This window comes from Lynx canadensis, chromosome C1 (assembly GCF_007474595.2).
Source record: "Lynx canadensis isolate LIC74 chromosome C1, mLynCan4.pri.v2, whole genome shotgun sequence".
In the NCBI taxonomy this organism is placed as follows: Eukaryota; Metazoa; Chordata; class Mammalia; order Carnivora; family Felidae; genus Lynx; species Lynx canadensis.
The window spans coordinates 138,854,220-138,872,526 of record NC_044310.1 but is presented as its reverse complement, the minus strand read 5'-3'; the positions used below and the strand labels follow the sequence as shown (position 1 = coordinate 138,872,526).

At 35.4% G+C, this 18,307-nt stretch overlaps 1 protein-coding gene across 1 annotated transcript in view; it reads right to left on the bottom strand.

The window, feature by feature from the left end:
• Positions 1-18,307, bottom strand: part of MBD5 (methyl-CpG binding domain protein 5) — a 141,937-nt gene that overhangs the window by 68,517 nt on the left and 55,113 nt on the right. The window contains exon 2 of the mRNA XM_030324849.1: positions 3,576-3,749. The gene's annotated coding sequence lies outside the window, so the exon portion shown is untranslated. The remainder of the gene's footprint in view (positions 1-3,575; positions 3,750-18,307) is intronic.

The window sequence follows — 18,307 nt, the reverse complement described above, 5'->3', positions numbered from 1 at the left end:
AGGCTCTAACGGGTTCTGCTACCGATTGGGCTCTACTTACTTACCCCAAACTACCCTCAGTGCATTTACATTTGTTTTATACAGCTGTGTAGAGTACCATAAGCACATCTTTCCTGCCCTGATTACCAAAGCTCTCTAGTTTGAATGTCTTTGCCCTTTTAATGCAGAAGAGTATAAAAATTCACAATCTGTACGTGAGGGATCATATTCACATAGGAAAGTTACATTTTTTCACAAACTTGGAAGGTACAGGGATAGGCTTCTCAGAGTGAGGCCAGTTCTCAGTCAAGGTAACAATGGCCTATGCCCATTTATGGTTAGGAGAATTATTTATACCAGGCCATTTCTTGCTGCCAACGATAGGCAACTTACACATACATCCTTGCCATAGAGAAGCCTTCAGAGAACTAAATGCTGAGTACAGATAGTAGATTGCAATTGGCCTCAAATACTCTGTAGCTCCTTTTACCAGAAGGTAGGATTTATTGTTCCACACTTTGAATCTGGGCTGGCCTTGTGACTTGCTTTGACCAATGGAATGTGATGGATATGCTACTATTCAAGTGCTGAGTCTAAAACTTGATAGGCCTTGCATCTTCCACTCTCGCTTCCTGGAATGCCATTGTCTCAGGACCAATCTGAGCCTGCCTGCTTGAGGATGAGAGTCCACGTGGAGACAAAGAAGTCCAGCTGGTCCAGCCAGTCCAGCTGAGGGCCCAGTCATGTAAGTAAGTCTAGTCAAAACGATATGGAACAGGGATGAGCTGGCCCCACAGAGCCCAACCTAGACTGCAACCCCACAAAATCATGATTATTTTTCAAATACCCCCAAATTATACTGGAAACAACCTGAAAGTCTAAAATAGGGTTTTATGTAAATTAATTACTGCTTTTAGAAGTTATGTAGCTCTATACTTTATTAGCTTGTGATCTTGGACAAGTTTTAACATTTCTTTCCTTATAAAAGAGAGATTATAGCCCTACAGAATTGTTCTGTGGATTAAAGTTAAAAGTTTTAAACCAGTGCCTAGCATGTGGCAAATATGTGAGTTGTTGCTATTTATGCATAGCTATTAAAATCATGTTATGGAAAATTTAATAGCACTGGAAAAGATACATGATATTTTCAGGTGAAAAAAACATACTACAAAGTTGCATGTAGAATTATAAATCTTGGGGAGCCTGGGTGGCTCAGTCAGTTAAGTGTCTGACTTCAGCTCAGATCATGATCTCATGATTCATGGGTTCAAGCCCTATATCGGGCTCTGGGCTGAAAGCCCAGAGCCTGGAGCCTGCTTCAGATTCTATGTCTCCCTCTCTCTGTATCCCTCACCCACTTGTGCTCTGTCTGTTTCTCTCTCAAAAATAAACATGAAAAAAAATTAAAAAAAAAAGAATCATAAATCTTCATTTACAAAAATGCTACTACATATGTAGATGCAGGAATACAGAAACACTGACCTCTCAGTGGTTGTCTCTGGGTAGCAGGAATATGAATGATTTTTATTTTCTTCATTGTTTTTCTGTATTTTCAAAGTTTTCCAGAATAAAAATCTATTGACTTTGCAATCAAGAAAAATATTATTTCCAAAAAACTAAATATTATATCCATAGAACAGCCAATTAATGTTTTCCTAATCCTTAAAAGCACTAGGAATACTTTTTTATTGGAAACAGTCACAAGCTTTGTAGCTAGTATTATGATATTATTTCTTTTTCTGTTTTAGCCAAGTGAAAAAGATACAAAATACTGCATTAACCTGGATGCTCTAAATACTAGAAATGAAAATTAAGACTATCCCTTTGACTGGTTCTAAAATGCTTCAGAGTGTCACTCTTACTTTTCTGCTTGGAATACGTCTCCCATCCCTACATTCTTGTTCTTCATCAAACCAACTTCTGTTTATCTCAGTTTAAATGTCACTTTCTCAGAGAGGTCTTCCCTGGTTTCTCCAGTCATTAGGTTTTCCAACTCTAACTTGGGTTCCCCTTTAATTCTTCCTTATAATATCTAGTAATTCACATGTATTACTACACATAACTGAGCTTTCATTTCACCCTTGTCATTCTACCTGACTGCAAAGAAAGAGCAAATTGAGACAGTTAACTTCAAGTTAAAGCCTCCTTTTGTGCCTTTAAAAATATTTAAGGAAGTAGAAACTGAGGGTCTATATACATATGTAGAAAATGCTTACTATGCATTTTAAAAGCTCTCTTAAAAGCCAAAAAGTGCACAATCACCAGCTCATATTCTGTAAAAAAGAATTAGAGAACTGTTTTAAGTATAGTAATAGGTTACACCAGAACATCTATAAACTAATTGATAAAGTCACTATACTGCTGAGGGAAAAATTATCTATGATTTATTTCTGTATATTAGCCACCAGCAGAGTTTGCTATTTTTGCTTTTCTATAGAATAGTGAAGTTTCTCATAGAGGATATTTTTAAAAAATACTTGTCTACATTTACATAGTCTATTTTAGAGCAAATTTGAGGAGTAACTTTCACATCATATCTGTACGTTACTGGTATTTTGGCTACTCAAGGAACAGCTCAATATACATATAGGTCAAATCGTTTTTGAGAAATGATGTACATCAATATTGGTTTTTCCCCAAACTGTACTAGGAATGAAACAATTACGAACTATACTCATTTGGGGTTGTATAACATTTAAATAACTAATATTTATATACTCTTTTAGTCTTTTATATACTCTTTTACTTACTTACTTATTCTTTACTATACTCTTCAATTCACCTGGCAACAGACGCCAAGTTCATACTTGGAGTAATCAGTTCTGTAGAGAGGTAACGGTGACCCCTAGTAACCTTGAAAATAAGTTCACTCAAGGTGGAAACAGGAAGACTTGTCAGCCATTGTAGAAACCTATCTAAAGACACTGTCTCTAAATATGTGTAAATATCTAGGAACACTCTGATTCAATCAACATGTCCAATAAATGTAATTAAATGCAAAAGAGAAGTATAGTCTAATTAATTGTTCCATAAGGTCTCTAAAAAAGCAAGAAGAGGAATATCGTCTGTACATGGATTCAAAAAATAAGAGTCCATGATACACAATCTCTAAGTCCCATGAAATAAGCGACCTTTTACTGTGTTAATGTAGCTCACAAAACAGGAATAAAATGAGTAAGTAAGTAGTAATACCTGCAGATGTTCAATGGTGTCATATGAAAAGTATCTCAAGGAGACTCCATTTAGCATTTTACTGCTCACTGGAATGCTGAGGGAGGCAGAGAAAATGTAGCAGCCGAAGAAAACTTATGCACACAGTACTCAGGTTGGAGTGGAAAGGAGTTTTAGTATCATAACACCAAGCATAGAGTATCTTAGAGAACATGCTGAAGAAAAGCAAAACCTATAGAAAATAACATCTCCTATTTAACAAAGAGTTAAGCAAAACATAAGACCAAGTTATAAACAGGAGGACTCTGGGCCAACTCCTATCTGCGGAAGTGTTTGGCATGTACACAGTTTGAGAATAATAATGAATTAGTTGACAATATTTAAATGAAAGGATATTGCATGAACATTTGCATTTCCTGCTTTACCTGAGAGACTGGATGATGTGGTAATACTAGGTCAACATTCCTGCCTTGCAACAATTATCTGGAACGGAGCAGTGACTGCTCCTTCAGAAAGGACTTGGCTCTCCAGTTCAGTGCAGTGGCTTCCTGCTTCATTCCCACCAGCCTGGCCTCTGTAGGCACTTGGGTTTCCAATCTCTGGAATAGAAAGGACCTTGAGATAAGGCTTGAAAGACTCACTATAGTCCTTGACAAGGAGTACAATTTATTTGTTTCTTAATGACCACTTAACCTATAATTCATAGTGTCTTCAGAAGGGTGGAGGATGAACTCTCAGTGGATCATCATACATTATTAGTTTGTGAAGGAGTTCTAGTAAGCTAGCTAAAACCAAGAGCAGATAGCGAATTTTCTTAATAAAATTGAGTTGACCCTGAAACTGGTGATTTTTGAGTTAGAGGAGGTAGAGGGTACACAGAATTCTCACCCAACTTCAATCTTCTATCTTCCATTCTTTCTTAGCCCCATCGTCAGTAATACCACAAATTAGCATTATCTCAAGAACTCATCTTGGGATCAAAGAATCATGGAACCAAATTGTACATTACCATTACTGAGTTATAAAATGCTGCTCTCCTCCCCCTCGCTTTTAATATTGTTTCCTTTCAGCCAATAAGGGAAAAGATTATTTATAAGGACTTTCGAAAGTGTACTTGAGACCTTGTTAACCCTTATCCTATTTTCTCTGAGACATCAAGGAGACACTGACAAGGTTCTTTCTCAGTCAGAGCAAAGTAATCCTTGGGATAGTGTAAACTCATTTGTCCCCTTTCCATAGCTAATGAACAACCTTCTGATTATTTGTTGGATTTCATAGGTGATTTGATATCATTAAGTTCATAACTTGGATATCAGGTACAAGTATTTCAGTCAATGAAAGCAAATAAACAAACAAATGGGTTATGTTTGGCTTATAAATTAATTTCTTGTAAATACAGATGATCTGCATCAAACCCTAGAGGCCCATCACCCTTGAGAGCAATGGAAAATAATTTTTTTCTTCTTTTCTTTTCTTTTCTTTTCTTTTCTTTTCTTTTCTTTCTTTTTTAAAGTAATTTCTTTGCCCAATACAGGGCTTGAACTTGTGACTCTGAGATCAAGAGTTGCACGTCTACTGACTGAACCAGCCAGATGCCCCTCAACATTTTCTTTTAATTGGAAGAGTAAGGACCACATCCTGGACCAGCCAACTTGCTCTTTTTTTCTTTTTGGTTTAGGGCCAAAGCAGGACAGGGGGATGTGTAGGACAGGGTGTACAGCATGCTTGAGTATTGCTATTTCTCAGAAAGCAGCCAGGAGAGACAAAGGAGCAATTAAGGAATGCGGAACAAAGATTAAATAACAATGTCTCTATAATCTTGATATATTAAAGGTACTCCAAGTATTAGACTTAGTGTTTTAAGCATTTACTAGCCATCCCCTACATGTGAAGCACAATAATGGATACTAAGAAAGTGGACATAAAGAGAATACAAGCCCCATCTCTTTTTTTTTTTTTAATTTTTTTTTTTCAACGTTTATTTATTTTCGGGACAGAGAGAGACAGAGCATGAACGGGGGAGGGGCAGAGAGAGAGGGAGACACAGAATCGTTAACAGGCTCCAGGCTCCAAGCCATCAGCCCAGAGCCCGACGCGGGGCTCGAACTCACGGACCAGGAGATCGTGACCTGGCTGAAGTCGGACGCTTAACCGACTGCGCCACCCAGGCGCCCCTACAAGCCCCATCTCAAGAAGCTATGCCTTGGAGGTGGAGGGTAGGGAGCTGTGCAATCCGGTAAACAGGTAATTATAAAACTGACTGACACTGGCTACAATAGGGCTAAATATGTAGTGCTAAAGGAGTACAAAGAAAGAGCTAGTCTAGCTCTCAGGGATCAGAGAAAGGGGGATGCTGGATACATTTAAGGATGCATTGAAATTAGACAGACAAAGAAAGGTTAGTAGGAGACGTGAAATTTCACCTAATCCATGCAAATGATCTTAGTTTCAAAAGATTAATATTAAAGATTTTACTCTTCTGTCTGGTAATATCAATTCCAATATTGTACTTATTTGTAGCTGGTAAGCAAGCATAAAGGTCTCATTTTGTCAGACCTTTTAACCTTGAGATGGTATAAGGGATGAAGCATTAATGAATATTTTCCACAGGAAGATCTGGATGTCTGCCTCATGCCTGAAATAGAAAATGGTGACCTGACATCCAGATAAGCAAAGAAGAAATACTATCAAAAGACGATGATTCACTTCACTAAGAAAGTATTATTAGATGTGAATGCATTGGAAGCAGAAGCTAAAAGGAGCAAGATATGGATGCGGGAGTCTTAGCCTATAGATAGAGTAGTTCAAAACTGTTTGGAAGTATATCCATTAAAAAAAGAAGTTCCTAACTGATGAAAATAAGATGGTTATTGTTCTAAAGCTATTTTAGACAAATGTATAAATAATATTAGCTGACTTCCTACCATCTTCTGGGAACAGCACTGAGCATTTTATACATACATCTATTAACTAACTTAATACTTGTCACTGTCCTATAAATAAATAGTATTGTTTCTTCTTTTCTAGAGTTAAGGAAATGGAGACAAGATAAATTAAATAACTTTACCTTCTCTTTTCCTCTCTGGTAATTTATATCCGCCTTTCCTATTTTATTGTTTTTCTCCTTAGTGTTTATCACTAGCATACTGTATATACTATTTACCCTATATTTCCTCTGATAAAGAACATAAGCTCTGTGGGCACATGGACATATTAGTCATCATAACAGATAAAATTCCCTAGAATTTTTTGCTTTAGGTTCAATAGTTCCTTGAAGGCTGGCTGGATCACAACTTTCATTTCTCATAGCACAAAGTACAGAACCTTACACATGAGCATAATCAGTAGGCATATACGGAGCCCCTGTCACGCTTAGCACTGCATGTGTCACTGTAAGATAGGGAAGGACAAAATACCATCAGTGTTCTCAGAGAACTTAACACCTAGACACAGAAATAGGTAGAAGCATGAGGCATACCTAGGGTGTTCCTCACCTACATTGTACCTAGGGAAGCCTCACATTCAGATCCAATGTGAGTAATTTCATTATTTCTCTTCTTCAATTACCTAACAATGTCTAAAAGTGCTTATCCACCACTCCTCCCAAGACACCCTAGTTAGTCTGTGGCATTAACCTTTTGTGGAAATGCCAGAACTATTCACAACTCTATGCCTATGCATGTGTTGTTCCCTGGACATAGAAAGATTTCCTTCCACGTTCTTAAAGCAAGCAACCTTGTGCTCTTTAAACTCTCTGGTCAATTCTTCCATGAATCCCTCTTTGGACTCCTTCTCAGAGTTACTCGTTTATTGCTCTCTCATTCTACAGTGCTGCTTACACATATGTAACAGCACTTAATACATTCTGTTTTATGTACACACATTCCTTGCTATATATACCGTTTTTGAGTTGCCAAACACATTACCAGGTACATGATATGCAAACAATGTACTCTAAGTTGAATTATTTGTTTTTCTCACCTTTCAAAATGCTAGAGAATGTTTTAAATCCTCTAAAATATAATCATAAAATAGAAAAGTTCTTGTTAGGAATATGTTAAAACCACCCAGTGATATATGAAGGTGGCTAACTGCAGATGAGTATTCAACCAAAATCAAATGGAGGCTGAATAGAATCTACTTTTCTTATTCTATTATCAGTACAATTTCTAAATGCAGGGGCTGTCTACAGTGCCTAGAGGAGTGCCCGGTACACAGAGAATTACTTGTGAGTAAGTGAATGAGTGCTTGTACGCAAACAGAATGCCATAGCATAAACTAAATGTGCTGTAGAAATTCAGAGATGAGGTAACAAATAATAGAAAGAACAGTGAGGTAAGAGGAGGTTTAGAATCTGAAATTTTCTGGCTGTATAACTTTAGTAAGACAATTAACCTGAGCTTTAATTTTTTAATTTGTAAAAATTAATGGGCTGAACTAGATCAGTATTTTTCAAATTATTTTTGGTGTAGATTTCTTTTGTCTAAGGAAATCTAAATGGAATCTCCATTACATATTACATATGTATAATCTCCATTGCTTACTGGTAATAATTCGTTATATATATAATATGTATAATCTCCATTGCTTGCTGGTAATAATTCATTTTATAAGATCAAATTATAACATTACTTATTAAAATTCATCAATAAAAATAAGGGACTACTTTGATTAATAAAAAGTATGAAATCAAGAGAGATGGGTGACAGTTGCAATTTTAAATCATCTTCAAAGGAGTCATTTCTGTACTTTGTTCTGACTTTATAATATTAACACAGTTCTGATTACCACAGAAAAGCTATTGCTAAAGGCAACTTTTTTTTTTAATAGTGAATTTGGCTTCAGCAACATTAAGGTCTCTGCAATTAAAATGGTCAAGAAGCTTGAAGGGAGAGTAAAGAAATCTTTTTTCCACGGACTTCAACCTGTATTACAAAGCTGCAGTCATCAAGACAGTACGGTACTGGCACAAAAACAGACACTCAGATCAATGGAACAGAACAGAGAACCCAGAAATGGACCCGCAAACATATGGCCAACTAGTCTTTGACAAAGCAGGAAAGAATATCCAATGGAATAAAGACAGTCTCTTCAGCAAGTGGTGCTGGGAAAACTGGACAGTGACATGCAGAAGAATGAACCTGGATCACTTTCTTATAGCATACACAAAAATAAACTCAAAATGGATGAAAGACCTCAATGTAAGACAGGAAGCCATCAAAATCCTCGAGGAGAAAGCAGGCAAAAAACTCTTTGATCTTGGGCACAGCAAATTCTTACTCAACACATCTCCGGAGGCAAGGGAAACAAAAGCAAAAATGAACTATGGGGACCTCATCAAAATAAAAAGCATCTGCACAGCGAAGGAAACAATCAGGAAAACTAAAAGGCAACTGACGGAATGGGAGAAGATATTTGCAAATGACATACCAGATAACGGGTTAGTATCCAAAATCCATAAGAACTTAGCAAACTCAACACCCAAAAGACAAATAATCCAGTGAGGAAATGGCAAAAGACATGAATAGACACTTCTCCAAGGAAGACATCCAGAAGGCAAACAGACACATGAAAAAATGCTCAACATCACTCATCATCAGGGAAATACAAATCAAAACCATAATGAAATACTACCTAACACCTGTCAGAATGGCTAACATTAACAACTCAAGCAACTACAGATGTTGGTGAGGATGCGGAGAAAGGGGATCTCTCTTGCACTGCTGGTGGGAATGCAAACTGGTGCAGTCACTCTGGAAAACAGTATGGAGGTTCCTCAAAAAATTAAAAATAGAACTACCCTATGACCCAGCAATTGCACTACTAGGTATTTATCCAAGGGATACATATATGCTGTTTTGAAAGGACACAGTCACCCCAATGTCTATAGCAGCACTATCAACAGTAGCCAAAGTATGGAAAGAGCCCAAATGTACATCAACAGATGTATACACACACACACACACACACACACACACACACACACACCACATCTTCTTTATACACACACACACACACACACACACACACACAATGGAGTATTACCTGGCAATCAAAAAAAATGAAATCTTTTTACCATTTGCAACTACATGGACAGAACTAGAGGGTATTATGCTAAGTGAAATTAGTCAGTCAGAGAAAGACAAATATCATATGACTTCACTAATATGAAGACTTTAAGACACAGAACAGATGAACACAAGGGAAGGGAAGCAAAAGTAATATAATATAAAAACAGGGAGGGGGACAAAACATAAGAGACTCTTAAATATGGAGAACAAACAGAGGGTTATTGGAAGGGTTGTGGGAGGGGGGATGGACTAAATGGGTAAGGGGCATTAAGAAATATACTCCTGAAATCATTGTTGCACTAAATGCTAACTAACTTGGATGTAAATTAAAAAAATAAATTAAATAAAATGGTAAAAAAAAGTCTTGTTTCCAAAATTGAAACACTATATCTAATCATTATTCATGTTTCTGGCCATGAATGTAAAATATAGGCAAGAAATATCCAAAACTAAAATTAAGCAAGAAAACTTGCTTGCTTTAATACAATATTATCATATTAATTTGCCATCGCAAAACTGTTAAGGAATACAGTGGGTATTCCTTATAGGATACATGGTGGGAAGATACCCCTATGTTGTGTTTGCATTTTTTCAATGAAGCATACATATGCTGCAGCAGTGCTCTTGTTTGTATAACTTGATTTGGATAAAAAATAGTGAACTCAAGTTTTTAAAAAGCCCAGCTAAAAGCTTAAAAATAAAAATGCATACCCATAAGAAGTTCAAAATGCACATGAATATTGGTAGCAAAGCTTTAGTCAGCAGTGCATAAAAATATAAACTAGTTGGGGCACCTGGGTGGCTCAGTTGGTTGAGCCTCGGACTTTGGTTCAGGTCATGATCTCACAGTTTGTGAGTTCGAGCCCCGCTTTGAGCTCTGTGCTGACAGCTTGGAGCCTGAAACCTGCTTCGGATTCTGTCTCCCTCTTTCTCCCTCCCTCTCTCTCTCTCTGGCCCTCCCCTGCTTGCACTCTCTCTCAAAATAAATAAACATTTAAAAAATATATACAGGGGCGCCTGGGTGGCACAGTCGGTTAAGCGTCCGACTTCAGCCAGGTCACGATCTCGCGGTCCGGGAGTTCGAGCCCCGCGTCAGGCTCTGGGCTGATGGCTCAGAGCCTGGAGCCTGTTTCCGATTCTGTGTCTCCCTCTCTCTCTGCCCCTCCCCCATTCATGCTCTGTCTCTCTCTGTCCCAAAAATAAATAAACGTTGAATAAAAAATATATACAAACTAGTGTCATGGTTTACTTTTATTTCATGATATGTTTATGTGTTTGTTTCATGATGTGTTTCCAATGTGGTATAATGCATTGAATGTGCATCTTAAGTTTTTTTTACAGTGTTAATATATTTTTAACATTTAAATTTGTGTCCCCCATAAGGAAACCTTTGAAGAATCTCTTCTGAGTTGGATGCTCTTCTGGTCCAGCCAATTCTATCATTTCTACCTAATCTAGAAAAGCAAGAGAGACTTCATAAAGATGACTTCAATTTTTTCAACTCAATCTTACATATGTTTACTGAGATTAAGACACCCACTGGGGTGCCTGGGTGGCTCAGTCAGTTGAGCGATGGACTCTTGATTTTCACTCAGGTCATGATCTCACAGTTAATGGATTCCTGACCCTGAGACAGGCTCCACACTGATGGTGTGGAGCCTGCTTGGGATTCTGTCTCCCTCTTTCTCTACTCCTCTCCTGCTTGTGCACACGTGCGCACTCTCTCTCTCAAAAATAAATAAATAAACATTAAAGGAAAAAAAAAAGACACCAATGGAACAGGGAAAAGCCTCATCAGATTGAAAGTGTAAAGTTGTGTTAGGAAGTTTCATGAATATAACTTTAAAAAACATGTCCATCTTCCTAGCATAGGGTGAATCTCTATGTACATAAGCTCAAAAAAGTTTTCATATCATAAATCTGTGACATTTCTAACATAAGCATTGCTGGTCTATAGGTATCTTAACTCATAAATGCAATCTCATTCCTATGTAGTTATTTGCTGATAATGACATCTGTCAGATGGAGAATGACTTAGTGATTTTGCAATTATTTACTTGAAGAACATATTCTAATTTGAACTACAGAGGAAACTCCCTTAACTGACCTCCACTTAAACAAATCTTCAACTAATCAAAACACCATTTCTATTTGAAAACAGACAAATGTTTACCTCTGCTTTTACCAGTTGAGTTGTATGCTTTCCAATATTAGTTGTGTTGTTTCCAAAACTGTCTGAGTCAGTAACAGTTGCTGGTATAATATTTAATAAAATATTTTGTAAACTAATGAAATGTAAGTATAAAAAAAGAATGACTATTTCTGTGAAAATTAAGCTAAAAGCATAACTTTTAAGACAAGCCTCCTAAAAAATGAGGTCAAATAAGATGAAAAAGTGGAGAATCTTGGGGTGGGGTGGGGGAACGCTAAAAATCTTGACTAATTCTGTATTCAAATCATCTTGCAAGTGTCTTTGAATTCTTGTTCCTCTTCAAAGTTAAAAAAAATTAGCATATAAAGAGACTGCTGTAAACTCATTGGGAACAAGTAAACTCATAGGGAAATGTTTTGATCTAAAAAGACTGTTGACTACTCTTAACTATAGAGAACCAACTGATGGTTACCACAGTGGTGGTGTGTGGTGGGGATGGGTGAAATAAGAGATGGGGATTAAGGAGGGCACTTGTCATGATGAGTGCGGGGTGATATATGGAAAGGCTGAATCACTAAATTCTACTCCTGAAACCAATACCACTGTATGTTAACTGACTGGAATTTAAATAAAAACTTAAAAAAAAAAAAGATTGTTGACTGAATGTACACTTACAGATTATAAATTGAAATGTCTAATTATAAATATTTTTAATGATCCTTTGCTTTAACACATCTTTTTGATTAATGAACCAATTAAGGGTTGAGATTGTGATGGATAAGAGGTCTCTATTACTGTTACAAAAGTAATGTTTGTTTGTGACTGAAAGTATGAATTCATGTTGAAATGATGAAGTTGTTTGCAATGTAAGGTCTATTTTCATTTGATTCTCATTATTTTAAAAATATATTGATAAGGAAGTTATATAATTATTAAATGAAGAATCTTTAGCGAGGAACAAACTTTGAAAAAAGATATACCTAACAATATCCTAAAAATAATTGACACCAAAAAATGACAGAATTATAATCAGAAACTAATCAATCCACAATCAACATACAGTGATTGTGATAAATTTATCAGTGGAAACTGATAAATAGGCAAGAAATTTATAAAGATATACATGATACATGATTAGAAGTACATAAAATGTTCAATCTGATGGAAATATACAGAGGATTATACAACTTGGTAAGAATTATAAATACACATTTTTTTAAAAGAACATGAGATTGGAAAAATTAGCACAGTATGGTGGTTGTGAGCATGGATTCTGGACCCAGACTGCTGGAATTAAAATTTCAGCTCGATTACGTTTTAGATTTAGGGTAAGTTACATCTCTGTCCCTCCGTTTCCTCATCTGCAAAATGAAGATAATAATCATATCTACCACATAGTGTTGAGCAAATTGAATAAATGAAGATTTCTTAAGCACTTAGTGCCTGGCCCATAGTCAGCGCTATATAAATATTTGGTAAATAGATGAAAATAACTGGCCATAAAGACAATCTCAAAGATTTCAAACAAATGAAATCACACGGAATGTATCATCTGATTAATTTCCATAAACACAGAATGTCTTAAGAAACTAATATCCCCAAATACCCCTGTGTTTGCAAATTTTAGAAAGAGTGACTCATATATGGCAGCCTTGAAAGTCAATATGAGGTCAGTGTTCATAAATTTATGGCATAATCCAAAATGTGATCTTATTTACCAGAATATGACTTGGCAGACAAGACAGCAGAATGAATAGAGTTGGATTTCTGGATTACTGAGTATAGGCATGGAAAAAGCAAAAACAGAATAGATCACATGTTTGCAATTTAATATAAAAATGTTCTAAAAAACATACACAAATACACACACAGGATGTGTGTGAGAGAGAATGATAAAGCAAATATGGCAAAACGTTAATTGTTGAATTTGTGTGTAGAGATAATAAACAGATACATAGATAAACAGATATCCAATAAATAGATAATTTATATGTACTGTTGTAACTTTTTGGTAAGTTTGAAATCATTTCAAAACAAAAAGTTTTAAAAATGTAGGGGAAACATGAACAAAAATAAAACAGGACCAGGCTTGTAGAGATGGGTGAGCAAAAGACAGAGAGGCAAGGAAGTTTGAGATATGGCAACTGTGTCACTGAAGATATGGAAAATAGAATCTAAGCTGGAATAAAGGTCTATATGAAGAACATGCAATACAGGTATAAGAAAAGGAGGAAAGGAAATATAAATGGATAAAAGGCAGGAGAAATGGTCTGATCTGAAGGGGTTAAAATGTTGGGGAGACAAAACATGGACTCATGAAAATTATAAGGCAAAGTGGTTAAATGCTCATATAAATAAAAGGGAAAAAAATTCTGTTTAAGGTCAGAGAAGGTGACTATAAATGGCTACTGTACTTTTGAATCTCTTCCTTATTTTGCCTAACTCCCTTAGCCTCATATGTGGGTTGGAATAACTCACATTTAAGGTAAAGAAATGTTTATATGAAAAACAAACAAAAACCAACAAAAGAAAAGACAAGAAAGAAAAAAAAAAGATGTGGAGGCTAAGGAAATTGAGAAAAATAATTCTGATTCATCTTGCATGAATAGGGAAGGACTAAATTTGGGAAGGGGAACAGGTAGAGAAGGTAAACCTTCTGGAGAAGTTGATAGAAATGGGCCCCTTCATAGGTATTCATGTGAAATTGGACTGGTATTAAATATTGACTAATGAATTGGTTTTGAATCTTTAGCAAGACCAACAACTGTTATATGAGATATACTTAATAGAAAAAAAGAAAAAAAAACCGTTAGTACTTGAGGTCAATGTGATCATTTACTTAGAAAGCTCAAAATGAAAACTTATGGGGCGCCTGGGTGGCGCAGTCGGTTGAGCGTCCGACTTCAGCCAGGTCACGATCTCGCGGTCCGTGAGTTCGAGCCCCGCGTCGGGCTCTGGGCTGATGGCTCGGAGCCTGGAGCCTGTTTCCGATTCTGTGTCTCCCTCTCTCTCTGCCCCTCCCCCGTTCATGCTCTGTCTCTCTCTGTCCCAAAAATAAATAAACGTTGAAAAAAAAAAAAAAAAAAAAAAAAAAAATGAAAACTTATTAGAACCAATGAAAAAGATATTTAGAGGGTGGCTGGGTATAAAACCACCATACAAAAACAAGAAAGGGAGAATTGCCCTAGCTAACAGTAAAATATATTAAAAAGTTGTAGTATTGATGTAAGCATAGGCAAGTAATATAATAGAAGAGTATGGCCACAGGTAAAGCCATAGATAAGCAAATTCATCCTAAAGGTATCATTCAATTCTATAGGAAAAGGATGGCCAATTCAATACATAGAATTGGGACAACTGGATACCCATTTGGAAAAAAAGAATGAATTACTTCCATAACTCATGTAATTCACAAAAAATACATTCCAAATGACTCAAGACTTAAGTAAAAAATAAAAACTAAATCAAACTAAAATATAAGTGTATTAAGATAATATAAAAAATATGTTTAGGGGCGCCTGGGTGGCTCAGTCGGTTAAGTGTCCGACTTCGGCTCAGGTCATGATCTCATGGTTCGTGGGTTAGAACACCGAACTTTGTGCTGACAGCTCAGAGCCTGGAGCCTGCTTGGGATTCTGTGTCTCCCTCTCTCTCTGCCCCTCCCCTGCTCATGCTCTGTCTGTCTCTCCCTCTCAAAAATAAACATTAAAAAAATTTTAAAGACTACGTTTATGCCAGATTTATGAAGCCCTTTTAAAAGAGATGAAAAGCAAACGTTGTAATGAAAAAGATTGTTCAATTTCACATCATAATTTAAAACTTCTGTTCAGCAAAAGAATAACAAAAAACTTAAAAGATAATTGATAAGCTAGAGAAAGTATTCAAAACATATTTAACAGTCAAAGCATTAGTATCTGAAATGTATAAAGAGCTTCGAAAAAAGTGATAAAAAGATAAAAGGTCCAAAAGAAAAATGGACAATAAATATGGATAGGCTGCAAAGGTAAAACAAAAGGCTAATAAATGTAAGAAAGGATGCTTAGTAGTAGTCAGAAATGCAAAATAAAGCAATAAAGAAGTATCACTTTTCACTTATAACAAGGTAAACATGTTTAAAAGATTGGTAATATCAAGTTTGATTGAGTATGGGAAAAGTAGTGTCATGAGCTACTTAGAAGGACAAACTGTTACCTCCTTTTAGGAGGGTAATGTATCAGTATCAATATGAATTTAAGATGTGCATATCCTTTAAAACAGCAATCCCTCTTCATCACGCATGGAAAAATAATCAAATATGTGCACAAAGAATTATGTACAATGGGAGGCGCCTGGGTGGCTCAGTTGGTTAAGTGTCTGACTCTTGGCTCCAGCTCAGATCATGATCTCACAGTTCGTGGGTTTGAGCCTCATGTTGGGCTCAGCACTGACATTGCAGCCTGCTTGGGATTCTCTCTCCCCTGTCTCCTGCCCCTCCCCCACTTGTGTTCTCTTTCTCTGTCAAAATAAATAAGGTTAAAAAAAAGAATTATGTAAAATGATATTCATAGTAGCATTGATCACTAGAATGAAAAACACAGAATAACCTAAATGCCTATTAATTAGGGAATGGATAAATAAATAACAGTTATAGAAGATAATACAACACTTAAAAGAGGTAGTTCTATAGTGATATGGAAAGATTTCTAAGACATAGTGAAGTATAAAGTAACGAAAAGAGAGTTGAAGCACATATTCTAAGTGTAAAAACATTTAAATGACATTTAAATATCATACATAAGGTTGTAGTACTTTTAGTATCTATAGATGGTGAAATTGGGTTTCCTTTTGCATAAAATACCATGCATTTCCAACCTTTTCTTCCCTGGGTGGTCTTAGTAAAAACAATCTTTGTATTTTCATCTTCGGAGACTGAAATTACATGTTAGTTCAAACAAGCATGTACTGAGGCTCTACTATGTAAGTACTCAAAACCAAACAAAACATGGTATACTTTCTCCAAACCTTTTTGGAAATTACTTGAGAGGCTCACTTAAGTGGCATGAAGCAATCAGGTACTTAGAAGAGAATTATGTTTATTTTTGGCAATGGGCACGAAATGAAATTGTAGTTTCAAGAGCTGAGTCTGGCATAAAATTTAATGCATAACAGAGGTGTATGAGGTCCAATTACTCATATTAAATACTGGCTTTCTATGTTCATTAACATGGACTTTAATATTTTATAGCAAAAAAGCCTAGAATGCTAAACATAAGCTTTTATAAAAGGATTCGACTTTGTTTATTTTCATTATGTAAATATCCTTAGAATTCTTCAGCTTGTAATTCCAGGTTTTTCCTTGATGACTTAAAATGCTTAAAAGAATTTTTGGGGGACCAAGAATGAAAATATGACAGCAACCTTGATACTAACATTGAACACATTAATGTGCTATATTTGAGTTTTAAGAATACTCAGCATGGGAGAAACTCTTGGGAATCTGTACCAGCTTGGACACTAAAGCTCTAAAGTTGGCTTAGGAGGCTTTATGAATATGAGGAGAGGAGATGATGCAAGCAATTTCATCTCTGGGCAAATCAATTTAATGTTAATGAAAAAAATTTCCATGGCAACATAATACAGAAGCAAAAGAGCAGAATAAAAAGATAAAGCTTTTTTTTTTTTTTTTTTTTTAGTTCTAACTATAGGTACTATTTGAAGACTTTATTCTTCATTGCAGCTTTTTGTTTTTAAACTCCTAATTAGGATATGTTTTAATATTTTTATTTTTATAGTTTTCAAGATGGATACTAATGACTCAGATTAACCAATCAGCTAATAAATTAGTCTCTCCTGACTTACAAAGTATGTAAAAAGATTACATAGCTTTAAGGGACATATATTAATTTAGCTTATAGCTGAGCAGTATTATAAGCTATTGATTCATTACATTGGTCAGAAAGATACCTAAATTAGAATCAGAAAACAGATGGTGACAAATAAATAATCTATTAAACATAGCAGGCAATCACAAAACATAGCTAGATTTTCTTACACTAAAAACAAGAGGGACAAATGAAGGAGTTTGCCAAATTTATAAGAAAATAATCCTGAAACCCTCAAGTAATCTTCAAACTTAGACTACTAGGTCATTTCCTACTAGTAATAAGCAATTAATAAATAAATCTGAAGACACGACTGCAATGATAATTCTAATGCTTCAAGCGCGAACACTTCAATAGACAACTGCAGTAATATTTTTTATATTTTAATCATGAACACTTCAACAAACAATATCATTTAAAAAATGCCAGGATATTATAGTACAAGTGCTATGATTTACCTGTATTAAATGACTAATGTTGAATAATAAAGAGATAAAATTCCATACCATTTCATATTTTCAACCATGGTTTTATATCAAACATTACCAAACAGTTCACTACTACATAAGTTCTGTTTTTTAAAGAAAATTCCTCAATATACTTGATATATATAAGTATTCACTAATATTCATATAAATATAATTTAACATGTTATGTATAAAATATGAGTCACTGAAAAGTTTCGTATCATCACGAATCTTACAAAATACAAAAAGATCATAAACAGTTAAAAATGAAATTATATTCAGCAAAAACTCATGTTGCGAGAAATGTTGATGTTAATCTTTTTCATTGCTCATGAATAGACGCACAAGGGTAATTGGATTACACTGAACTAGTAATTTGGATCATGAGATTTTTATAATGCCTATGTGTCTTTTTTTCTTCACTGACCTTTTTGATACCAAAGCATTTAAAAAACCTTTGTCAAAAAGTGAATTTTATTCTAAATTTTATGATTTGCTTTCTAACATGTTTATTCATTCATTCATTCATTCATTCAAAAACTGAACCAGGTATAAACTCGGGTGAAATTATTTAAATTGTTCATTAGGGTCTACTATATTATCAGG